The sequence below is a fragment of the Nycticebus coucang genome, chromosome 4, assembly GCF_027406575.1.
Source record: "Nycticebus coucang isolate mNycCou1 chromosome 4, mNycCou1.pri, whole genome shotgun sequence".
NCBI classification, from domain to species: domain Eukaryota; kingdom Metazoa; phylum Chordata; class Mammalia; order Primates; family Lorisidae; genus Nycticebus; species Nycticebus coucang.
The window spans coordinates 60136086-60156210 of record NC_069783.1 but is presented as its reverse complement, the minus strand read 5'-3'; the positions used below and the strand labels follow the sequence as shown (position 1 = coordinate 60156210).

General features: G+C 42.1%; 1 pseudogene; it reads left to right on the top strand.

The window, feature by feature from the left end:
• Positions 1–19308: 19308 nt before the first annotated feature.
• LOC128584310 (cytochrome c oxidase assembly factor 4 homolog, mitochondrial-like) lies at positions 19309–19573 on the top strand (annotated as a pseudogene).
• The last annotated feature ends 552 nt before the right edge of the window (positions 19574–20125 follow it).

Here is a 20125-nt window from a genome sequence, read left to right as displayed (position 1 = left end):
AGCCCCGGCCAAAAAAAAAAAAAAAAAGAAATGTTGTAATAGATTCTCACTTATTTGGGAGTTAATGTGGCCTTTGCTTTGAACTATTATGTATAAAACTGTGATTTTGGAAATGGAAGAACAGAACAGTTTTGGAGAGGCTACTCTCCCTGTTCTCCAGAATCACTGTCCTTGTGACAAATAAAGTTTGGTGGAGGGCAGAGCCTGTGGCTCAAGGGGTAGAGCGCTGGTCCCATATACCGGAAGTGGCGGGTTCAAACCCAGCCCCGGCCAAAAAAAAAAAATAAATAAATAAAGTTTGGTGGAACTATTCCTGTCTGCATGTTGGCTGACCCTCTTTGGTAACATTTCCACCTGGGTGTGCTGTGGATGAGCAACACCAGGGACTGAAAGCAGGGCTCTCACCTTTAAAATCTCTGATGGTTCTTCCAAACTGCACATCTAAACAAACTTTTTCCAAAATGTAAAAAGTATCCACTTTTTTGGTCAAAAATCATGTAAATTTTACACCTTTAATTCTGCAATCCTATTTCTGGGAATTTAACCTCAGAATTCTTTTTTTTTTTTTTTTTTGGCCGGGGCTGGGTTTGAACCCGCCACCTCCAGCATATGGGACTGGTGCCCTACCCGCTGAGCCACAGGCGCCACCCTAACCTCAGAATTCTTTCAATAGAAGAATAAAGTTTAGGGCGGTGCCTGTGGCTTAAGGAGCAGGGCGCCAGTCCCATATGCCTGAGGTGGCGGGTTCAAACTCAGCCCCGGCCAAAAAAAAAACCACAAAAAATAAAAAGAAGAATAAAGTTTAGCCAGGCATTGTGGCAGGCGCCTATAGTCCCAGCTACTCGGGAGGATGAGGCAAGAGAATCGCCTATACCCAGGAGTTGGAGGTTGCTGTGAGCTGTGATGTCATTGCACTCTACCAAGGGTGATAAAGTGAGACTCTGTCTCTAAAAAAAAAAAAAGAAGAAGAAAACTATGTATGCCCAGGTGGTCATCACAGTGTCAAGAACAATAACAAAGAAGGAAAAATGCAAACAGCCTAAATATTCTATGTTTGGAGAGTAGTTAAGTAGATTGTGGTATATTAACTTGTTAGAATTATTAACTTGTGGCCGTTGTGTTAACTATGGAAAAATATGAATGAAGAATAGCAACCAAGGGCGGCGCCTGTGGCTCAGTTGGTAAGGCGCCGGCCCCATATACAGAGGGTGGCGGGTACAAACCCGTCCCCTGCTGAACTGCAACCAAAAAATAGCTGGGCATTGTGGCGGGCACCTGTAGTCCCAGCTACTCGGGAGGCTGAGGCAAGAGAATCGCTTAAGCCCAGGAGTTGGAGGTTGCTGTGAGCCATGTGATGCCATGGCACTCTACCGAGGGCCATAAAGTGAGACTCTATCTCTACAAAAAAAAAAAAAAAAAAAAAAAATAGCAACCAAAACAGCAGAATACAAAATTCTGTGCTAATTAATGCAAGCCATATAAAAATGGATATGCAAAATGTAGATGACAAGGCAAAATGGAAAACTGGAATTGGGCCGGCGCCCATATCTCAGTGGTTAGGGCGCTGGCCACTTACACTGAGGCTGGAGGCTTTGAACCTGGCCCGGGGCGTGCTAAACAACAATGACAACTGCAACCAAAAAAATAGCTGGGTGTTGTGGCAGGTGCCTGTAGTCCCAGCTCCTCAGCCTCCCAAGTAGCTGGGACTACAGGCACCCACCACAATGCTCAGCTATTCCTTTTTGTTGTATTTGTCATTGATGTTTAGCTGGCCTGGGTCGGATTTGAACCCGTGACCGAGGTGCAAATGGTGGGCACCTTAACCACTGTGCTTGGGTGCCAAGCAGAAACACAATTTTTTTTTTTTTTTGAGACAGAGTCTCAAGCTGTTGCCCTGGGTAGAGTGCTGTTGCGTCATAGCTCACAGCAACCTCCAACTCTTGGACTCAGGTGATCCGCTTGCCTCAGTTTCTTCTAGTTTTAGTAGAGATGAGTTCTTGCTTTTGCTCAGGCTAAGCTCAAGCAATCCACCCATCTTGGCCTCCCAGGGTGCTAGGATTACAGGCATGAGCCACCATGCCTGGCCAAAACCCACAAATTGTTATCTAGATTTCCTATCCTTCCCTCTCTTCACTTCCCTTTGCAGGAAGGGAAGCCTCTTTCTTTCAACCCAGCTTTTTCCCAAGATGACTATCTATCCTCTAAACTCACATTCTTTTTTTTTTTTTTTTTTATTGTTGGGGATTCATTGAGGGTACAATAAGCCAGGTTATACTGATCGCAATTGTTAGGTAAAGTCCCTCTTGCAATCATGTCTTGCCCCCATAAAGTGTGACACACACCAAGGCCCCACCCCCCTAAACTCACATTCTTATATCTTCCAACCATAATGAAAGTACCTGCTTACATCTCAGCTCCAGTTTAAGAATAATTCTGGGGAAAGGTTTGGGTATGTGCTTGGCTACTAGGATTGGTAACCACTTCTCAACCAACCCTTGTGGTCAAGAATCTGGGCTACTTAAGAACAGAGTAACTGGCGGTGCCTGTGGCTCAAAGGAGTAGGGCGCTGGCCCCATTTGCCGGAGGTGGCAGGTTAAAACCCAGCCCTGGTCAAAAACTGCAAAAATAAATAAATAAATAAATAAAATAATAATAATTATATATATATATATATAAAAAGAACAGAGTAACTTCCAGCTCACACCTGTAATCCTAGAGGATCACTTGAGTTCAGGAGTTGGAGACTGGCCTGAGCAAGAGTGAGACCCCATCTCTACTAAAAAAAGAAAAATTAGCCAAGTGTTGTGGTGGGCACCTGTAGTTCCAGGTACTTGGGAGGATCACTTGAACCCAGGAATTTGAGGTTGCTGTGAGCTAGGTGGATGTCATGGCACTCTAGCCTGGGCAACAGAGTGAGACTGTTTCTAAATAAATTAAGAAGAAGGAAGAGAGTAACTTTCATGGGATCCTATGTCTAGAGAAGGAGGGAAGCATTTCCACAAAAGGAAAGAGATGCCGCCTTTAGTGGAATTAATATAGCTGTTGCCCACTTTAACATTTTTGAAAGACATCTCTTTTTTTTTCTTTTAATGGGGAAAGGGGGAGCGAGGGGAAGGGCTCAAGAAGGGACAAAGAGAGGGCAGAGTTTTTAGAAATTATACCCTTATTCCCTTAGTACTATTTCCAACAGTAGATTGAGATTTCCTGATGCAATTTAAATTTAGTACAAGGCCACATGGTAGAATGGGAATAACACGGCACCAAATGGCAGGAAAATGGATTTCAGTCCTGACTGTACCATGAATAAGCTGTGTGACTTCAGGCCAGTCCTTAAACTTCTCTAGATTTCAATTTCTTTCTCCAAGGCAGACTACTATAATCTCCATGACAGGGTCAGTCCAGTCTGTCTGAAATGGAGATTTGCATTTGGGAATAACTGTAGGGGCTTGGATTGAGCAAAGGAACAAGTTAAATTGTGATATGATTGCAACAAAATCACAATTTATGATTGTGATATTTATGATTGTGATAATCATATCATTGCAACAAAATGATATGATTGCTCCTCTGGGGAGCTCTGGGCCTAGGATGGTCTTTCAGAGTTGTCACAAATTTCAGCAGGTAGGTCTGGCTTTTATATCCCAGCTATGTTTTGGATGTTTGTCTCCTCCAAAAATTATGTTGAAATTTGATCACCAACATTGAAGGTGGGGCCTGGTGGGAGGTGTTTGGGTCAACGAGCTGGGCTTTTGGGAGAATCAGAGTCTTGGTCTTAAAAGAGGATAACAGGGCAGTTTACCACAGCATCCGCTACAGCCAATAGATACAGTGTCTGACAAGGTAGATTACGTAAAATGAAAAGTATGGATCACATAATCCCTTTCAGTAATATTACATATATTTGTCTCCTAGAAAATAAATACATGGGCAAGGAAAAATCAAAATCTTTATAGTTTTTTGTTTGAGGGAGTTTGGATTTTTTTTTTTTTAAATAAAGGTGTGGGAATAGGAGTAGGTGAATGTCTACTAAAATTATTGTTGACTGACCTGTTCAGCCAAAAAAGAACAAAGCTTTCCTTATGATTAACAGTAGAAAGCGTTAGAGAAGCATTTTCTATATATATTGCATAGAGTCAAACTGTGCTGTCAAACAGCAGCCACTAACAATAAGAGACTATTTAATTTAAAATAATTAAAATTAAATAGACTGGGTGCCGTGGCTCATGCCTGTAATCCCAGTACTTGGGAGGCCGAGGCGGATGGATTGCCTGAGCTCAGGAGTTGAGACTAGCCTGAGCAAGAGCAAGACCCCAGCTCTAAAAAATAGGCAGGCATTGTGGTGGGCACCTATAGTCCTAGCTACCTGGGAGGCTGAGGCAAGACAATTGCTTACGCCCAAGAATTTGAGGATGCTGTGAGCTGAGCTGTGATGCCACAGCATTTCTACTGAGGGCGCCAAAGTGAGAGTCTGTCTCAAAAAAAAAAGAAAAAAAAAAGAAAAAATTTAAATAAAATTAAAAATTCAGGCTCAGCACCATGGCTCAAGTGGCTAAGGTGCCAGCCACATATACCTGAGCTGGCGGGTTCGAATCCAGCCCAGGCCCACCAAACAACAATAAGGGCTGCAGCCAAAAAATAGCCGGGCGTTGTGGTGGGTGCCTGTAGTTCCAGCTACTTGAGACATGGAGGCAAGAGAATCGCTTCAGCCCAAGAATTGGAGGTTGCTGTGAGCTGTGATGCTATGGCACTCTACCCAGGGCGACAGCTTGAGGCTCTGTCTCAAAAAAAAAAAAAAATAAATAAATAAAAATTCAGTTCCTTAATCACATTAGTTACCTTTCAAGTCCTCAGTAGCCATACGTGGCTATTGGTTACTGTTTTAAACAGTGAAGAGGTAAATCTTTTCCACCATCGCAGAAAGTTGTACTGAATAGCACTATCTATACTGACCAATTATGTTCTTTACCTCCATTCAATAAAAGTCTTATTTACTCTCGTGAATTCTGCTGTTCATTATTGTAAGAGTGCTAAAACCAGAGCCAAAAATTAAAAAGGATTGGGCAAAAAAAAGATTGCCCTGAATCCAAGTTTCTTCTTGGAAATCCAAGTAATACAGGATAATACTAAAATGGAGTAGGTCTTTGTTGTCATTTCACACTGTCCCCGCCATCTGGATCATCTGGATAGAGCCAGGACAAAAGGCCCTGGGTGTCTGCAGTGTGCTCTGCTCACAGCTCCCCTCAGTCAGTGAGAGCAACTGCTCCTTCAAGCTTCGAACTGTTAAGGTTTAGACAAGATTAGACATTCAAATTTGTGTTCTTTTTAAAATACTTCTTCAAATTTAAGCATCAGCTCTGAATCTGTAATATTAGAGGCCTTATACCCTTTTTTCTTTTCTACTAATTTCTTTCTTTCCTTCTTTCTTTTCTATTAATTTTTAAAATTTTGACCTGTTATATAATTGCAAATTTTGAACATATATAAAAGAAGCAGATTCATATCATGAATTCCCAAGAGCCCAAAAAGCAGTCTTAACAATTGTCAAGTCACAAGTTGTCTTGTTTCATTTATATCCCCTATTCACACTCTCCACCCAGGATTAACTTGAAGCAAATGACAGACATCACATTGTTTCATTTATAAATATTGCCCTATGTACCTCTAAGAGTTAGGGATGCTTTTAAAAAAATAATATTATGCTCAATGCCATTAAAATATCTTAAAAAGAAACTCACAATAATTCATTAACATCTTCAAATATCCAGTCATCCCAACAAGGTCCATACAGTGCGAATGGTTGATATATCTTTCAAGTCTTTAATTCTTTGAATTCTCTTCCATCTCTCTTTCGTGCCTCACAACTTTTTGTAAAAGATATCAGTTCATTTGTCTTGTGAAGTTTTATAGAGCCTGGACTCTGTTCATTGCGTCCCCATGGTATAATATAACATGTGCCTCTATATCATTTATTTCTGGCAAATGGGGAGTTAGATCTAGAGTCTCGATCAGATTCAGGTTTGACTTTTTTCTTTCCTTACTAGACATTTTATGCATTGTGTTGGGTACTTCCATCTAGTTGAAGTACTGGATAATGAGGTGATCAGTCATTGATCATCATTGCCTTGATTTGTTAACTCGGTTTAGGTTGCAAAACTGTGATATTTTAATTTTATTTTTCTTTCCTTTTTACCTGGAAAACATCCTTGAAAAAGTTACTTTCCTTCATTAACTATTCAGTTACTCAGAGGTAAAGTTAATGTAGGAAAAGTAGAATAAAGACTTGATTTTTGTCTCTCTCTTTTTTTTTTTTTTGGCTGGGGCTGGGTTTGAACCCACCCCTTTGAGCCACAGGTGCCACCCTTGATTTTTGTCTCTTAAAAAAACAAGCTGATTCCCTACCATCCTGCAGAAGGTTTACCATGAATTTTTATTTGGTTGGTAATATTTTAAGAGGTAAACATACTTGATATTTTTTAATCTATTGTAGTTATTTTTTCTCACACACCGATTGTTCCATCTTTGGCCATTGAGAGCATCTTGAGGTTAACTCTGTAGTCTTTTTGATATGATCTCAGTAGTCTTTGATAATTTCCTTACTATCTGTTATCACATATGTACCCATTTTCTAATATGTTTGCTTGATATCATCCCATATTTCCCCTGCCAAGACAACTCTCACTGGAGATTGTGCAGTGTAGAACTTGAGATGTTTCTTATATAAGAACATAGTAATGCAGTCTCATGTCTTTAATATATTATGAATAATTTGCATTAATTTAACCTATTTAACAAATAGTTACTGAGAATTAACAATGTGTCGGGCACTAGTAAAATTCATAATCCAGCATGACAAACAATAAAAATGATATAAATAGTTACTTGTAATGGCGCTGTGATGAAAAGGACTGTAAAAGAAAAGGAGAGGGGGCCAGGAGCAGTGGCTCATGCCAGTGATCCTAGCACTAGGCCCAGGTGGGTGGATTGCTTGAGCTCAGGAGGGCAGCACAGGGATTCTTCATTGCTATGCTCAGGTACAAGCTATATATGAACTAGACCTTCATGTATGTCTCCTGAAGTCACTGGGCTGAGGAACCATGCTTCTTCCTAGTTCCATGGCTCTCACTGGAAGTTGGTGGAAGTTGGTGGTGACTCAGCTGTCCCTTTTCAGCCCTTCACAAGCTATCTATGGTTCTCTTCACAAGGCATGCCCACTCTTGACTTAATACTAATAGGGGATGAACTTGGCGCTTGGCATTGTCTATCCAGAGAGGGGAGGGATGAGTGAGGGAAGTTCCTCTCTTCTCAGGGCTACCCTCCTGCAGTGATCTGCACACAGGCCAGAGAGCCATCTTCTCACAAGGGTGCAATTTATGGTTAGAAATGGAAGAGAGCCAACTTGATATTGAAACATGACTATGATACTCATTACCCAGTATCCCACTCATTAACAAATGATATGGTGGCATAGACTTAGGAATCCCCAACTTAATGCACCTAATTAATGCCTGATTTTCCTGTCCACAGGGAGTGTGGGCCCTGGGAAGGTGACTTAAAGTCCATTTCCTGGAACAAAAGCACACAGCAGTCCTGCTTCATGAGCTGCCAAGTAAAACTGTCAGAATCTATTTAAAAAAACCAGGCCAGTCTGGCTGTGTTTATTGAGAATGGCCATCTGAGACAAAGAGGAAAAGGGTTTTTTCTCAATTCATTCACAGATATTTATTGAGCATCTACCATGTGTCAGGTCTGGTTCTAGGTGGTAAGGATTATGAGCCATAATACTTGTCCTCACAAAGGTTACTAGAATGTAAGCCCACTAGAATGTAACCTTTGTGAAGAGAGAAAAACAAGTACATATAGAGACCAAACAGTAAATAGTATCAGCAGGTGGAAAATGCTTACGTTTCAGTTAGTGTGGAAAAATGTCTATAGGACATTTTTAGGACACAAATAAGGTGTTGGTAGACAGCGTAGATAAGGTGGAGGAGCCCATGTTAGGCAGAACTCTCAGCGAGCTGTCTGAGGTGGTATCTAAGCTGAATCCCGAAAGATGAGCAGCCAGGCATATAAACAGGGAAGGAGAGGGAGAAATATTATAAAGGCCTGAGTTAGCCAAGAACTTGGAATTCTCAAAAACGGAAAGAAGGTCGATTTCTGGAGTGTGCTAAGTTAGGGGACAGATCCCTAATACTGGCTGGGGAGGCAGGCATGTTACGATAAGAATGTGGGTCTTCCCTAACTCCTTGTGCTCATTATAGCACAATTATCTGTTCTGCTGTAACACTGCCCACTCAGAACTCACTGGCTAACTCGGCTGCCGGGCCTCAGCACAGAGAGAGGACATATTAAGAAAATCCCAAGAATGGTCAAAGCAGAAGTAAAGTTTATGCTCTAAGGCTCATACATTCGGGTCATTTCCCTTCATATTAAATATGATTTCAATACATTTCCTCATCTGGTTTCAAAGCCCACCACACAGTACACGCAGCCAATTAGAAGGAGAGAAAAAGAAGGGCAGGCACTCTGTCAGTTGACATTTTAACTCAATGAGTCGTTTTTCTTGGAAACCACCTTCCTTCATAACTGACCTCATCTGATGCTTCAAGGGCTTCAGGAGTCACCCGAACACCCTGATGACTTTATGTTTACTGGACCCTGGGGTAGTGGAAAGAGCACTGTAGCCCTAGGTACGAATCTTGATTCCACCATTTATAGTTTTGTGTCCCCATTAGTTGTGAATAATTTAAGGACATGAGTCTTAGTCATCTGTCAGTTCACCCATAACCCATGTCCCTACTCCAAGTCTAGGATAGTGTCAGTCATGTAATAATGCTTGATGAATGGCTCTCAAATGAATAAATGAAAATATGATCTTGGATAACTTACCCTCTCTGATCCTTAATGGCCTCATCTGGAGAAGAAAATAACATCATTTTAAGAGCTTTTATGGAATGTAAAATAACGTAAGTAGGAAGCATAGTGTTAATTATAACATACAACATATGAGAATACAAGGTATTTTGCTAGTTGGAACTGAATCAGAGGTATCCTTCAAAGGGTCAAAGGTCTTTGTGTCTACCACTTGAGTAGTTGCCACTAGATGGCAATATTTTCTTAAGACATGTTAGCCATTTTTTGAGTCTACCCTGGTGGTATTCACACTGGGGGTTCTCATACTTCTGAGAGTGCAAAATGCCCTCCAAGAGGTGTTCCATTATGGATGGTTTTGAGGAAAACAATTTTCTAATTCTCAACTTCTATACACTCTGTTTCCTAAAACTGACCTGCTTAGGAAAGTGCCCATGTTCACAACAGCCCTTTTCCAACTTTTCAAAACAAAAAGCATACTCATTATTCATTCTGAATCTGATTTTATGGCACAGTCAGGGGAATAATATCCACGGAGACATCAAACAAGGGGGAAATCTCCTTCAAATTAACAAAGAATTCGTTTTTCGCTAGCTTTTACATGCTTCTATAAAGAGTGAAACTTGGCTTTAATAATGGGGTCTTTTGGTTCCTGTTGTTATGGCCTGATTAAAATAGGAGAGTGGTGGGAAGAAGCTTTTTCCATTCCCTAAGAATGATCAAAGAATACATTGATCTTAAGGAACCAAAGCACAGACAGCATCTGTTTAAAAAATGCTAGAAGATACTTTTCTCACATATATAAATAAAATTATTTTCGGCTATTCTCAATACTCATCTCAAACTCATGTCATTATCAGGAAAGAAATACATTGGAATGGCCTGTAGTCCCAGCTACTTGGGAGGCTGAGGCAAGAGAATCGCTTAAGCCCAGGAGTTGGAGGTTGCTGTGAGCTGTGTGAGGCCACGGCACTCTACCGAGGGCCATGAAGTGAGACCCTGTCTCTACAAAAAAAAAAAAGAAATACATTGGAATGAACAGGGTAGTTGATTATTTTAAATGTAACTAAAATTTTTTGTTTTGTTTTTTGCAGTTTTTGGCTGAGGTTGGGTTTGAACTTGCCACCTCTGGCATATGGGGCCAGCGCCCTACTCCTTTGAGCCACAGGCACCACCCGTAACTAAAATATTTTTATAGGATCATCAAATTGTCATGACACACTAGCTAAAACAAACCAAGAAAACTTCTACATGATTGCTTTATTTATTTTTTTTTTTGTAGAGACAGAGTCTCACTGTACCACCCTCGGTAGAGTGCTGCGGCATCACACGGCTCACAGCAACCTCTAACTCTTGGGCTTACGCGATTCTCGCCTCAGCCTCCCGAGCAGCTGGGACTATAGGCGCCCGCCACAATGCCCGGCTATTTTTTTGTTGCAGTTTGGCCGGGGTTGGGTTTGAACCCATCACCCTCGGCATATGGGGCCGGCGCCCTACTCACTGAGCCACAGGCGCCGCCCTACGTGATTGCTTTAAAAAAAAAACAAAAAAAAAACCATAAAGCAAAACAAAACAAAAAGCTTAGTAGGCCTGGCGAGGTGGCTCACACCTGTAATCCTAGCACTCCAGAAGACTGAGGTGGATGGATCACTGGAGCTCAGGATTTGGAGACCAGCTTAAGCAAAGGTGAGACCCCATCTCTATTAAAAATAGAAAAATTAGGGTTGGCACCTATAGCTCAGCCTCCAGGGCACCAGCCACATACACTGTAGCTGGTAGGTTCAAATCCAGCCCTGGCCTGCCAAACAATAATGACAACTACAACCAAAAAATAGTCGGGCACTGTGGCAGGTGCCTATAGTTCCAGCTACTTGGGAGGCTGAGGCAAAAGAATTGCTTAAGTCCAAGAGTTTGAGGTTGCTGTGAGCTGTGACACCAGGGCACTCTGTCCAGGGCAATAGCTTAAGACTCTGTCTCAAATAAATAAATAGAAAATAGAAAAATTAGGTGGTGCGCACTGGTAGTCCTAGCTACTGGGGAGGTTGAGGCAGGAAGATCACTGAGTCCAGGAGTTTGAGGTTGCAGCAACTTAGGCAAATTATATATTATGTATTCCAATTGCAAGGATTAAAATTTGTTATTCTGGTCCAGGCATGGTGGCTCACACCTGTAATCCTAGCACTCTGGGAGGCTGAGGTGGGTGGATTGCTTTAGCACATGGGCTCCAAACCAGCCTGAGCAAGAGCGAGACTCTGTCTCTAAAACTAGCTGGGCGGTGTGGTGGGCGCCTATAGTCCCAGCTACTTGGGAGGCTGTGGCAAGAGAATCACTCAAGGCCAAGAGTTTGAGGTTGCTGTGAGCTATGACACCAGGGCACTCTACCTAGGGCAACAAAGTGAGGAAAGAAAAAGAGAGAGAGAGAGAGAGAAAGAAAGAAAGGAAAGAAAGAAAGAAAGAGAAAAGAATGGGTTTTTTGATTCATGACTGTTATGAATTTGGTTCTGGGTACCCATTGGTCACTGATCTATAGCCTCCCAGGAATGGTCCTTGTTTTCCTCATTTTTGTATTTTGTGTGGTTTGTCTTTAAGAGGGAAAATCATAAGATTTTCCTTTTGTCTTCTTGTTGTCAATAGCTTGGCTTTGTGACCCTTCAGGCCAGGGGATGTAAGCTGTTGGGCTTTCCTCAGTGGCTGGCAAGCTGTCTAGGAGCCTGACACAGCTAGTGCCTTTGTTCCGCTGTGTACCACATCTCAGAGGAGTTTGTCTTTTTCTTTTCTTTTTTTTGAGACAGAGTCTCAGTTTGTCACCCACAGTAAAGTGCCTTGGTGTTATAGCTCACAGCAACCTCTAACTCTTGGGCTCAAGCAATCCTCTTACCTCAGTTTTTCTATTTTAGTAAAGACAGGGATCTTGCTTTTGCTCAGGCTGGTCTTGAACTTGTGAGCTCAAGCAATCCACCCAGACACCAGATCTGACACCAGGCACAGTGTCCATCCAGACACCAGGTGCAGTAGTCCACCCTGCCAGAGTGCTAGGATTACAGGTGTTTGCCACCGTGCCTGGCCCACCCAGCTATTTATATTTATTTATTTATTTATTTATTATTTTTAGAGACAAGAGTCTCACTTTGTCACCCTCGGTAGAGTGCCATGGCATTATAGCTCATAGCAACCTCCAGCTCTTGAGCCTAGGCGATTCTCTTGCCTCAGCCTCCCAAGTAGCTGGGACTACAGACACTCACCACAACGCCCAGCTATTTTTTTTTTTTTTTTTTTTTTTGCTGCAGTTTGGCCAGGGCCAGGTTTGAACCTGCCATCCTTGGTTTATGGGGCCAGTGCCCTACTCACAGAGCCACAGGCACTGCCCACCTGGCTATTTTTAGAGGCAGGGTCTTGCTCTGGCTCAGGCTGTTCTTCAACCCCTGAGCTCAGGGGATCCACCTGCCTGGCCTCCCATAGTGCTAGGATTATAGGTGGGAGCCATCATTTCAGGCCCAGGAGTTTGACTTAAATGTCTCAATTGCCTTGTTAACAAGGAAGGTCTTTGATTTCTTGGGAGAAATTTTGGGTTTTGAGGGAGTTTTCATCTTTTCTACCTTCTTTCAAGATGCCTCTTGGCATCCACAGTTACGCCATAAAAAATTTAATGATTATAGGCCATAAAATGGTTGACTGGGTTTGAGTCAAAGACGATGTAGGTATACGTTGGGAGATCTGGACTTTTTTTTTTTTTGAGATCTGGACTTTTGTATGTAGAAGTTTTCTTTCATTTTTAGAGAGCTGCCATCCTAAATTGGTACCTATGAGGAGATTTGACTCAAAGAAAATAAGCATTTATATAAATTAAGCATTTTCTGTCTGGGAAAAGGGGCTTATATCTATAATCCTAGCACTTTGGGAGGCCAAGGTTGGAGGATTGTTTGAGGCCAGGAGTTTGAGATCAACCTGGGCAACAAGCAAGATTCTGTCTTTATAAAAAAATAAAAATTAACTGTGTATGGTGGCACGCACCTGTCCTAGCCACATGAGAGGGTGAGAAAGGAGGATCACTTGAACCCAGTAGTGTGAGGTTGCAGTGAGCTGTGATGATGCCACTTCACTTTAGTCTAGGCAAAAGAGTCAGATCCTATCTCAAAAATAAATAAGTGAATAAGTAAATAGTAATTAAACTATAAACTGCTTAATTAAACTATTAATTAGTTGTGGTGGGCGTCTGTTGGAGGTTGCTGTGAGCTGTGACGCCAAGGGTGACATAGTGAGACTCTGTCTCAAAAATAAAAAACACTCTGCTAAATTAAACTATTAATTAAGCAATTTCTCAAAAAAATAGAAACTAACCTAAGTGTATTTTTGTTTTTTTTTTTTTTGAGACAGAGTCTTATTTTTGTTGCCCTTGGTAGAGTGCTGTTGTGTCATAGCTCACAGCAACCTCAAACTCTTGGGCTCAGGAGATTCTCTTGCCTCAGCCTCCCCAGTAGCTGGGACTACAGGCACCTGCCACAACATCCAGCTATCTAACCTAAGTGTTTTTAAAGTTCATATGAACTGGAATAATATTTGGTAACTACATAAGCTAGCTTAAGTTTGTTGGTTTAATTAAAACAGGCATGTAGACAGAGCTATCAGTATTTGAGATAATTTGGACATACAACTTCTTTTTTTTTTTTTGTAGAGACAGAGTCTCACTTTATGGCCCTCGATAGAGTGCCGTGGCCTCACACAGCTCACAGCAACCTCCAACTCCTGGGCTTAAGCGATTCTCTTGCCTCAGCCTCCCAAGTAGCTGGGACTACAGGCGCCCGCCACAACACCCGGCTACATACAACTTCTTTTTACCTGGGTTTACTAGTCAAAAACCTTACGTATGCATAAGATTGTAAAAGATAAATTCAACTAAAAAAGTAATATATACAGCAAAAAAAATTGCTTGATATATGTCAAACATGGCAATAAAAAAGAAGAGTTTAAAAGAGCAATATGTTTTAATTTCTAGGTTCTTTTGTTTGTTTGCTTTTGAGACAGAGTCTCACTATTGTGTCCTCTGTAGAGTGCTGTAGCATCACAGCTCACAGCAATCTCAAACTCTTGGGCTTAAGCGATTCTCTTGCCTCAGCCTCCCAAGCAGCTGGGACTGCACCCACCACAATGCCCAGCTATTTTTTTTTTTTTTTTGCAGTTGTCATTGTTGTTTAGCTGACCCAAGCTGGGTTCAAACCTACTGGCCTTGGTGTGTGTGGCCAAATATATAAAAGATACTTTTTTATTTAAAAAAATGTAACTTTGCTTTAGGTTGGAGAATATTCAAAGGTTGATTCAGAACAAATCAAATAAAGGATAAAACTGGGTGGCGCCAAGCTCAGTGAGTAGGGTGCCAGCCACATATACCCAGGCTGGTAGGTTCAAACTCGTCCCAGGCCAGCTAAACAATAATGACAATTGCAACAACAAAAAGAATAGCCAGGGGTTGTGGTGGGAATCTATAGTCCCAGCTACTCGGGAGGATGACTTAAGAGTTTGAGGTTGCTGTGAGCTGTGACGCCATAGCACTCTAATGAGGACCACAAAGTGAGACTCTGTCTCAAAAAAAAAAGGATAAAACTGAATGGATATAAAATGCTGAAAAGAGCAAAATGAAAGAGAATTTTATGTTATCAAACTGACTAAACTGAATGAATTTATTATAAGGGTTTTAAAAATGAGCCTTGATAGGTTCGGCACCTATAGCTCACTGAGTAGGGCGCCAGCCACATACACTGAGGCTGGAGGGTTTGAGCCTAGCCCCGGCCTGCTAAACAACAATGACAACTGCAACCAAAAAATAGCCGTGCTTGGGCTTGGCACCTGTGGCCCAAGCGGCTAAGGTGCCAGCCACATACATCTGAGCTGGTGGGTTGGAATCCAGCCCAGCCCGCCAAACAATGATGGTTGTAACCAAAAAATGGCCAGGCATTGTGGCAGGTACCTGTGGTCCCAGCTACTTGGGAGGTGGAGGCAGGAGATTCGCTTGAGCCCAGGAGTTGGAGGTTGCTGTGAGCTTTGATGCCACAGCACTCTACCCAGGGCAACAGCTTGAGGTTCTGTCTCAAAAAAAAAAAAAAAAAAAAATAGCTGCGCATGGTGTCTGGTGCCTGTAGTCCCAGCTACTTAGGAGGCTGAGGCAAGAGAATCACTGAAGCCCAAGAGTTGGAGGTTGCTGTGAACTGTAACGCCATGGCACTCTACCAAGGGTGACATAGTGAGACTCTGTCTCAAAAAAAAAAAAATTAACTCTTCTAGTCCATGAACAAAGATGTCTATCAATTTCTTTGTGTCTTCTTTACTTTTTTTTGGCAGTATGTTGTAGTTTCAATGTACACGACTATTTTATTTTATTTTTTTTGAGACAGAGTCACACTCTGTTGCCCGGGCTAAACTGTCATGACATCAACCCAGTTCACAGCAACTTCAAACTCCTGGATTCAAGGAATCCTCTTGCCTCAGCCTCCCATGTAACTAGGACTATAGATTCCTGCCACAGTCCCAAGCTAATTGTTTTTTTTTTTTATTAGAGACAGGGTCTTGCTCTTGCTCCAAAGGGATCCTCCTGCGTCGGCCTCCCAGAGTGCTAGGATTACAGGCATTGTTAGGTCCCTCTGGAAGAGAATGTTCCCTGGTTCTTGGCTGTTAATGTCAAGAATGAGCATTGGTGCTTAGCCAATGACAGAGTAATCACAGATACAAAGTAATCATCAAAGTTACTACTAGAGACTGTTCCCCTGTCCAGATAGTGAGAAGTTCCTAATGACCTTACACTGACCTGGGCCCATTTGGCCCATTATCATATAGTTAAACTTGCAAATTTCAACTCTCATTCATTCTTTGGGAAGGTTCATAGGGAAGATGCATGCTTTTTTTTTTTGGAGACAGAGTCTCATTTTGTCGTCTTTGATAGAGTGCCATGGCATAATAGCTCACACCAACCTCAAACTTTTGGGCTCAAGTAATCCTCTTGTCTCAGCCTCCCGAGTAGCTGGGACTATAGGCACCTGCCACAGTCTCTGGCTATTTTTAGAGATGGGGTCTCATTCTTGCTCAGGCTTGTCTTGAACTCCTGAGCTCAACAAATCCACTCGACTCGGTCTCCCAGGGTGCTAGGATTACAGGAGGTGTGAGACACCTTGCTTAGCCTTTTTTGTTTGTTTGTTTGAGAGTCTTATTCTGTTACCTTGGGGTTGAGTGCCATGGCATCATCCTAGCTGACAGCAACCTCAAACTCTTGGACTCAAGCAATCCTCCTGCCTCAGCTTTCCAAGTAGCTGGGACTATAGGTTCCCACCACAATGCCAGGTTAATTTTTTTGTTTTTAGTAGAGACAGGGTCTTGCTCTTGCTCAGGCTGATCTCAAACTCCTGAGCTTAAGTAATTCTCCTGGCTCAGCCTCCCAGAGTGCTAGGATTATAGGCATGAGCCACCCAGCCACGCCAAGATGCATACATATTAAGGAGTTTGTTATATAACCCCAACCTGTCAGTTACTCCAAAGATGGGAGACAATAGCCAAGCCTGCCAGGGGAAAGGTGAGGCAAACGTGGTAGTTTAGTTAGCCTATAAAAGATAGTATGGGTTCAGACTTGAGGTGTCTTCTCCACTCAGGGAGAGAGGCTGATCTCGCTCTAAAGACCTATTTCCTAAAATTTGTGTGTTTTGTTTTAGAATAAATATGTGTTAATAGTGATCGCTTTGTGTTTGTGATCACCCTGTGATTGGCTAGGCACCAGTGCTCATTCTTTTTTTTTTTTAAGAGACAGAGTCTCACTTTGTCGCCCTTGGTAGAATGCCCTGGTGTCACAGCAGACAGCAATCTCCAATTCTTGGGTTTAGTTTGATTCTCTTGCCTCAGCCTCCCCAGCCTCCCCTGCCAAATCACCTGGCTATTTTTTTGTTGCAGTTTGGCCGGGGCTGGGTTCGAACCTGCCACCCTCGGTATATGGGACCGGAGCCACAGGTGCCACCCTCTTTTTTTTTTTGAGACAGAGTCTCCTCTGTCACCTTTGGTAGAGTCCCTTGGCATTAAATTCTTGGGCTTAAGTGATTCTCTTCCCTCAGTCTCCCAAGTAGCTAGAACTACAGGCACCCATCACAATACCTAGCTATTTTTTTTAGAGACAGGGTCTTGCTCTTGCTCAGGCTGGTCTTGAACTCCTCAGCTCAGGTGATCCACCCACCTTGGCCTCCCAGAGTGTTAGGATTACAGATGCAAGCCACCATACCCGGTGACCAGTGCTCATTCTTGACACTAGGAGGCCAAGAACCAGGAAGCATCCTCCTCCAGAAAGACCTAACAGCATAAGCCACCACACCTAGTTTTCAGTGTACAAGCCTTAAATTTACTGGCAAAAATTTGTTTAAAATACTACTTCATGGGCTGTGCATGGTGGCTCACGCCCATAATCCCAGCATTCTGGGAGGCTGAGGCAGGTGCATTGCTTGAGTTCACAAGTTTGAGACCAGCCTGAGCAAGAGCAAAACTCCATCTCTAAAAACTAGCCCAGCATGTGGCAACGGCTGTAGTCCCAGTTACTTGGGAGGCTGAGGCAAGAGTATTACTGGAGCCCAAGAGTTTGAAGTTGCTGTGAGCTATGATGCTACAGCACTCTAGAAGGGTGAAAAAGTACTTGTCTTTAAAATAAAATAAAACAAAATACTACTTCAGGATCCTTTTAATGTCTATAGGATCTGTAATGATGTCTTCTTTCTCATTCCTATTATTGGTAATTTGTGTTTTCGCTCTCTTTATTTTGGCTAGAGGCTTATCAGTTTTATTGATTCTCTCAAATAACCAACTTTTGGTTGCATGATTTTCTCTGTTATTTTTCTATATTCTATTTATGGAATACTATTCTTCTCTTTATAATTTCTTTTCTTCTATGTACTTTAGTTTTAATTTGTTCTTTTCTCATTTCTGAAAGTAGAAGCTAAGGTCATTGATTTTGAGACCTTTCTTTTTCTGTAATGTATGTGTTTCAGGCTATAAATGTCCCTTTTAATATTGCTTTAGTTGCATATACAAATATTGATATGTCATTTTCCTTTTAATTAGGTTCAAAAATATATATATGTATATATTTTTTTGAGACAGAGTCTTACTATGTCACCCTTGGTAGAGTGCTGTGGTGTCACAGCTCACAGCAACCTCAAACTCTTGGGCTTAAGCGAATCTCTTGCCTCAGCCTCCCAAATAGCTATTGTTGTTGTCACTGTTGTTTAGCAGGCCCAGGCCCAGTTCAACCCAACAGCCCTGGTATATGTGGCTGGCACCCTAACCACTGAGCTATGGGCACTGAGCCAACTTGCTTCCTTTTAAATTTATCGAGGTATATTTTGTGGTCCAGAAGATGATGAAAAATATAGTCCACCAGCTCAGCATCTGTAGCACAGTGGTTACAGCACTGGCCACATACACTGAGGTTGGCAGGTTTGAACTCGGCCCAGGCCAGCCAAACAACAATAACAACTGCAACAAAAAATAGCTGGGTAGCCAGGGATTGTGGCGGGCACCTGAAGTCCTAGCTATTTGGGAAGTTGAAGCAAGAGAATTGCTTAAGACCACGAGTTTGAGGTTGCTGTGAGCTGCGATGCCATGGCACTCTACCTAGGGTGACATAGTGAGACTCTGTCTTTAAAAAAAAAAAATATATATATATATGTATATATAGTTCACCTACTGAGAGAATTATGTGAATGCAAGTTATTATGTGAATGCAAGAACTCAGGTCTGAGCAATCATGTGTTACCATTGATCAGTATATTGGAGTCTGAATTTTACACATTAGTCTGTTGAGCTTAGTAAATGTGGGTTGCCTCCTGAGAGAACAAGCTGTCTCTTAGTGTTCTCTACACACAATGGCAAAGATCTTAATTGAAAACTGAACATTCTAATCCTCCAGGTATTTTCAAGTATCCATATGTTCGTATCCATATATTTGTTTTAGCTTTAGAACATGAATAAATTGTCCTTCCTTGGGTTACTTTGCTTCCTATCTCAGAATTAAAAATTAGCTCAAGTAAATTTAATTTATTATACATATGTTTTGAGGGGATGTGAAGTTCATAGTGCTCAATATCACTGAATTTAACAGTTTAAATGGCCCCTCATGTGTGGAATTTGAGCCTTTTGCGATCAATTCCACAGTGGTGATCATGAACAAATTTAAATATTTTTAAAGCCATAAGGGAGTATGAGACAGTGTTGACCTGGAATATTTTTTAGCACGCTACTATGATCATAATTATAATATCTAAATTAAAATTACTGGCCTATTAGAAATTGTCACCGGTCCCCCCACCTCTTAAGTGTGCGCGCTCCTCAGGAGGGGATGGTTCTTGGGAGAAAGCACGGAAGAGCCTCTGCTGCCAGAGAATCTGCCTCGGTGACACAGGCGAGCCTGTTCAATTCTTCCAGATGTCAACCTCAGTTCCTCAAGGCCATACCTGAGCAGGGCAGGTGAAGAAGGAAGATGAGGAAGAGGACCCGCTGGACCCGCTGATCTCCCGCTCTGGCTGCGCTGCCTCCCACTTTGCAGTGCAGGAATGCATTGCCCAGCACCAGGAACCGGGGGCAGTGCCAGGCACAGGTGCAGGCATTCAAAGATTGCATGAGTGAACAGCAGGCAAGGCGGTGGGAGGAGCTGCAGAGGAGGAAAGAGCAAACAAGTGCCCATCCCTGAGACCCCAGGGCACCTGTCCCCATGTACATGTAGGACAGGGCCATATAGAAACCCAGATATAGCACGGGAAGAAGAAATCCTAAATGATGGACATATGAGCCAGGAGGTATAAAACCTAGGGATAGTCTTTGGAACTGGGATTTCGAGAGCCATGGGTTCGGGTAGGATTGCCACAAAGAGCTATTATGTTTTTGTGGTCAGATCCCACACATCCTCACCCATTTTGTTCCACCAATATTTTGCAAGTAAAACAAAGTGGGTTAGGGGATGTGCCCATCTCAGTACTTGGTCCTAAGATGATTACAAGGACATTTTAATTTAAAAGTAAATTCACAATCTAAAAGTAAATTGGTTACCTACTTAGATCTTCATTTATTCACTCATGGGATCAACAACAGTAAGATTTTCTGAAGCATTGTGTTGGAATCTGATGTGATGAATATTGTGCCCTCTTTATTTATGTTAGTTAGAGTCTAGTTTGAGAGATAGTAATAAAACAACACTGTAACAACTAAAACAAAAAAAGAAAGAAATTGTCACCAATGTCAAAAA